Here is a 5,617-nt window from a genome sequence, read left to right as displayed (position 1 = left end):
ACCAAAAATGTAAAATTCAGACTGACTTTTGATGAAATCTTCTATTCTATTTTGATGAAATCTTCTATTAGAAAAAGTTCTACCAGCTTTGAACAGCCACTAAATGAATTGTTATTTTGTCGAGAGCTACCTGTAATTCATTCAGTTACATCCAGAAATTACTATACAAATGCCATTTCAAACAATATATGATGTCCTGTAAGGAATCTTGTCCTACATGCTATTTAATTTTTAAACTATTCAGAGCATTAGAATGAGGTAGCACTGCAATACTGATGGCATGTATTGCTAGTACTTAGGAATCACTTGTGACAACAGTGTGTCGTCACGGGTTTGACAACTCTGGTATAGGGTTTCCTGCCTAAGCAGAGGGTTAGACTAGAACACCTCCAACTTCTCTTCCAACACTATTATTTTGTTAGTGTGCATCCTGAGACTTCCAAACCATTTGAATAACTCAATCATTATTCACCCCTGAATTACATTTACTTTGGCTCTGCAATGAGGTCTTGCGGAACCATTCTTAAAAACATGCAGAAGCTGCAGTTGGTGTAAGTTAAGCTAAACTTCTAAGTTACATGGCACCATATGGAAAAAAACCCTGTCTTTTTTATTCTTTTCAACACTTTGGTTTTTCTTCTTCTTCTTTCTTATTTATTACTTCTGCTCTTTATTACTTTTTGATAATTTTATAAGTTTTGTAGAACTTTATTAACCAAATTTATCTGAAAAAAAGATCAAAGATCTAAACTTGGCATGCACAGGTACAAGGACAAGTTCATAGACTGCTTTCTATAAAATGTCCCTTTTTAATCATTTTAATAATTAAATTTTTATGCCCCTTTATTCTCCCCATTCACTATTTCCCTTTCCCTGGCCATGCAACAATCTTGGACTTAAAACATACCGTATTTACAGATGTTTGGAAAAGGAAACTTTTTCCCACTTCTTTCAATGCGATGTCTTTGAGTGTGTGTGTGTGTATGTCTGTGTGTGTGTGTTTGTTTCAAATGGACATCCCAACATTACTTGCAATAAAGCAATGGAAAGTGTCTTCTAGAAATTGTTTATATTTAAAAAAGGTTACCATGAGGAAATTTATGGAATGCATTTATATAATTTTGTAATTATATAAAAATAAATATAAATAAATAAATACAATCATCCCCACCTCCCCCCTACACACACCTTCACTCTACCTGTTGGTCTTTCTTTCCTTTAACCTGGATTAGGTCCCTCTATTATATATACATGTTGGTTTCAAATTCTGACTCTCTGGGTTGTCTATTTTTGGAGGATTGTCCATATTCTCCTCTGGTATGGCAGCAGCTTAATAGTCTACATTGATTGTTTTAAAGATTTTGTTTGATGTATATACAGTAACCCAATTTTCCACCAGTTCCTGAAGGAAGCCTTGTAACATCCCTGCCTTCAAGTATTTCCAGAGGAAGTTGGGCTGAGGGAGAGTGACTATCTTACAGCCCCCAAGATTTGCTGACCATGGATTTCAACCTTGGTTTCCTTGATCCTAAGCCCTGCAGCAAATACATAAAAACAGCCTGAAGCCCATGCAGCTCCTTTCACTCAAACCAAATTATGTGTGAATTGTAAAAGTCTTCTGGTTGAGAAGGATGCCATTTGGGGCATGTTTCCCACAACGATGCTCATATAATAATATAATAGAAGACTATTTAAAACCAAAGCATTATCTAAGAACGGAGTTTAGAAAGAGAGGTTGTTTGGAAGAATAATCATAGCTCTTGTGGCATTGTTTCAATAGCAAGATTTCCAGGAATGAGAGCAGAGAGATGCCATGGATGACCTTTCTTTTCAGCTTGCTTAGAAATTGTCCACATGAGTGATTCATTGAGCCATTGCATTGCTGGGGTTATATATGGTATATGAAAGACACTGTGATGTTGATGCTGGAAGCTATAAATTCCTAGTGTGAATGGCCTTTAAGTGTTGATTCACACATTGCATAATCTATAAAAAGAGGAGGCTTTGGTATGGATGAGGGAAGAAAGCAGGTTGATGGAGTGGCTCAGGTCCTGGACCAGACAGAGGGAAAGGTACATTTTAGTCCTCACTAAGGCATAGACAGTTGGAAGACAGTTGGGTTCAGTCACTCTTTCTCGCAACCCAACCTACTCCACATCATTTTTGTTGTGCGGGAAATAAAAGTCTATGCTTTTTGTTGTGCAGGAAATAAAAGTCTATGCTAAATTATCTATGCTACCTTGAGTTTTACCAAAAAAAGGTATTAAATCTCATGATAAATAATATTTTAAAATAAAATATATAATAAATGGATGATAATGTAGATTTTGCCAAATGGGCTCTTGAAAGGAACTGCTGCTATTGGTAGCATTTCAGTCTGACTATACCTGGGACAGGTGCCCATGGAGAAATCCAGAAAGACCCTGGAACGGTGAAACAGGAGGCCTATCTGAAATGTTTAGGAGACCTAATAATTTAATAATAATAATAATAATTATAATAATAATAATTATTATTATTTATTAGATTTGTATGCCGCCTCTCTCCGAGGACTCGGAGTGGCTACCTAGCCAGATCCTCACTTATTCACTTCTTCTCACTCCCTGTCAGCCTTTCCTCAAACACAGAGGAACAATCTGGGCTCTGAAACATCCTCAGGCAAGTATAACACCTTCCCATATTGTTCAGGGCAATGTCTTTTTCTTGGCTTGAGATGGGCATCTTAAGAGAAGAACCTCTGCCCTGAAATTCTCTTCACAGCAGAGCAATTTTCCCTTAAAATAATATATTTCTGAGGATCAACAAAGTTAAGCATATGGGCGATATTAAGAATTCATGATGGAAGTGAATCAATATCCACCACTCTTTGGAATCTCAGGTAAAATACAAATGCATTGTTATGTTTAAAATGTTGGTTGTCTTTCCCTCTACTGCCCAACCTGACAGGAATATACAGTATTATTTTATTTATTTATTTATTGTTTGTTTTGTTTTATTGTACTTATACGATTTTGATGGCTTTCCATATTAAAAACAGATCTGGGTGGCTCACAACAATAACATCCCATAACCATAAAACCATAAAACACAAAATTGGAAACAAGAACAACAATGGTATCTCAATCCACGGAGAGGGGCAGCATATAAGTCCAATTAATAAATAAATAAATTAATAAATTCATTCCCATGGGGTGCCCCACAACAACTCCAGATATTCTCAATTGGATATCTCTATAGCAGTGATGGCAAACCTTTTTCCCCATGGGCGCCAAAAGTTGTGCGCACACACACTGTGCAAGTGCCCACACCCATAATTCAGTGCCTGGGGAGAGCGAAAAATTGCCTCCCCTGCCCTCCCCTCCCGGGAGGCCTTCTGAAGGCCAGAAACAGCCCATTCCCCAACTTCTGGTGGACCAGGTAGGCCTGTTTTTCACCCTCCCAGGTTCCAGAAGCTTCTCTGGAGCCTGGAGAGGGCAAAGATTCTCTCCCCCATCCCCTGGAGGCCTCCCGGAAGCAAAAAATGCCCTCTCAGAGCTTCCTTGCGAGCCAAAAATCAGCTGGCCAGTACGCATATGTGGGTTCTGCTTATTCACACTAGGTTCATTGAATTTAGGAAATTCATTCCACTCCTGTCTTTCTTTTCCCTGACTGTATTATCTCCTCTTGCGCCAGAGATATGGCACTGAAAACCTGTCAGCGCTTAATGAGTGCATGAGGGTCAATTGGAAAGACTGTGTTGTCTAATCTCAGAGGGAAATTTTTTTTAGTCTTTCACATCTATGGCAGCTCAGAGCCAGACAAGCTTTTACAACATCCAGCCTCTTCTAGTCTCTCTCTCTCTCTCTCCCCCTCCACAGGCTGAGATTTGACTTCAGAAACAGCAGTCAGTGGATTGGTCCAGATTTTCTCTCTCCCCTACATTTTGCCCTTCCCTCTCCAGCACAAATTGGGAAGAGCTTTGAGACACTCTCTCTGTGTTTGTGTCTGTGACAGGAAGGAGTGTAAATAAAGAGAAAACAAGCAGGGAGACTTTGAACACAGTTGCAGTTCTCCTAGTAACTAGACAAAGTTGGTGACAAGAGTGGAAGAGGCTTGCAAGGCAACAGGGGAGAACGAGACTGCTCCCTGAAACCAGCAAGCCGGCAAGCTTTCTTCTCCTGGTATTTGGGACTTGAGAGTTTTGCCTCCACCCATCTGCAAGATCCAGAGAAGCATGTCTCTGGCCGTGAAGAAAAGCCAAGCACGCCTGGTGTTTCTGGGGGCAGCTGGAGTTGGCAAGACTTCCCTCATCCGACGATTTCTGCAGGACACATTTGAGCCAAAGCATCGCCGGACAGTAGAGGAGCTGCACAGCAAGGAGTATGAGGTCAGTGGAATTACCATCAAGGTGGAGATCTTGGACACTAGTGGTAGTTATTCATTCCCTGCGATGCGCAAACTCTCCATCCAGAACAGTGATGCTTTTGCCTTGGTCTACGCTGTGGATGATGCCGAGTCCTTTGAGCACGTGAAGACTTTGCACGAGGAGATCCTTGAGCTGAAAGAAGATAAGGTCCCACCGATTGTGGTGGTGGGCAATAAGGCTGAAGCTGGCAGGGTTAGGCAAGTGTTGCCCAAAGATGTTCTCTCCTTGGTGGAGCTCGACTGGAATAACCGGTTCCTGGAGGCATCTGCTAAGGAGAATGAGAATGTGATGGAAGTTTTCAGGGAGCTGCTTCAGCAAGTCAACCTGCCCAGCTTGCTGAGCCCTGCCCTGCGGAGAAGACGTGAGACTTTCTCCAGCGAAGCCCCACTGAGGCCCCCCATGAACAAAGCAAATAGTTGCATCGTCTGTTGAATGTGAGAATGTGAGCATCAAGATGGTGTTGTTTTTAGCTTTGTTTTGTTTTGCAAAACCCAGTCACTGTCAGTATGGGATGTTGTCTGTAAACAGTGTCATACCTCCAAATCCAACGTGACCTCCTCACCAAATTAAGGCTGCAATTTATAAAGTGGAAGAGACACCTCCTGTATGACACAGAGCTGTAGGAGCAAGATTGGCTACGCTAAAGGAGGGAATATGGGTCAGTTGGCTAATGTCTGAAACAATATTGCAAGGTATAGAGCATGAACTGTAAAGGCGAGCATTTGAGGACTCTATTAAGGAACATTTCATTTTGGGGGGGGGGCATTTACTGATGGTTTGTATTTTCAGATGGCTGAGTAGACTTTGTTTCAAGAAGGGGAAGGTAGACAATTTGATATAATTATGGAAAAGCAGGTGTGTGTGTGTTGCTTCCCAGGCTACATTGTTTTGTTGTTATTTTTTTAAATTTCTAATGTTTGCATGAATATGTCCTTGTACTGGTTATGTTTACACTGAGCTAAACCTTTTCGGTGACATCTCTGCATCTATACTGTGGAAAGAGATGCATCACCCAGTAGGTCAGTTGGCCTGAACGTGATTTTGATTTTTTTTAAAAAAAAATCTTTTCAAAGCTTGTATCCAATAAAAGAAAAGTCAAACCCTGCCAGTAACTCTGCCAGAAGCACATTGTATTTGCATTCTTATTGCAAGAGGCATAACTACAACAGGAGCATGTCACTGTTTTCTACATTCTGCTTTCTGTTCTCATGC

The 5,617-nt window shown here is 40.6% G+C and overlaps 1 pseudogene; it reads left to right on the top strand.

Annotated features, from left to right (window-relative positions):
* The first annotated feature begins 4,213 nt into the window (after nucleotides 1-4,213).
* LOC139158618 (GTP-binding protein Rhes pseudogene) lies at nucleotides 4,214-5,154 on the top strand (annotated as a pseudogene).
* The last annotated feature ends 463 nt before the right edge of the window (nucleotides 5,155-5,617 follow it).

The sequence above is a fragment of the Erythrolamprus reginae genome, chromosome 2, assembly GCF_031021105.1.
Source record: "Erythrolamprus reginae isolate rEryReg1 chromosome 2, rEryReg1.hap1, whole genome shotgun sequence".
Lineage (NCBI taxonomy): Eukaryota > Metazoa > Chordata > Lepidosauria > Squamata > Dipsadidae > Erythrolamprus > Erythrolamprus reginae.
This window is presented reverse-complemented; position numbering and strand designations above follow the sequence as displayed.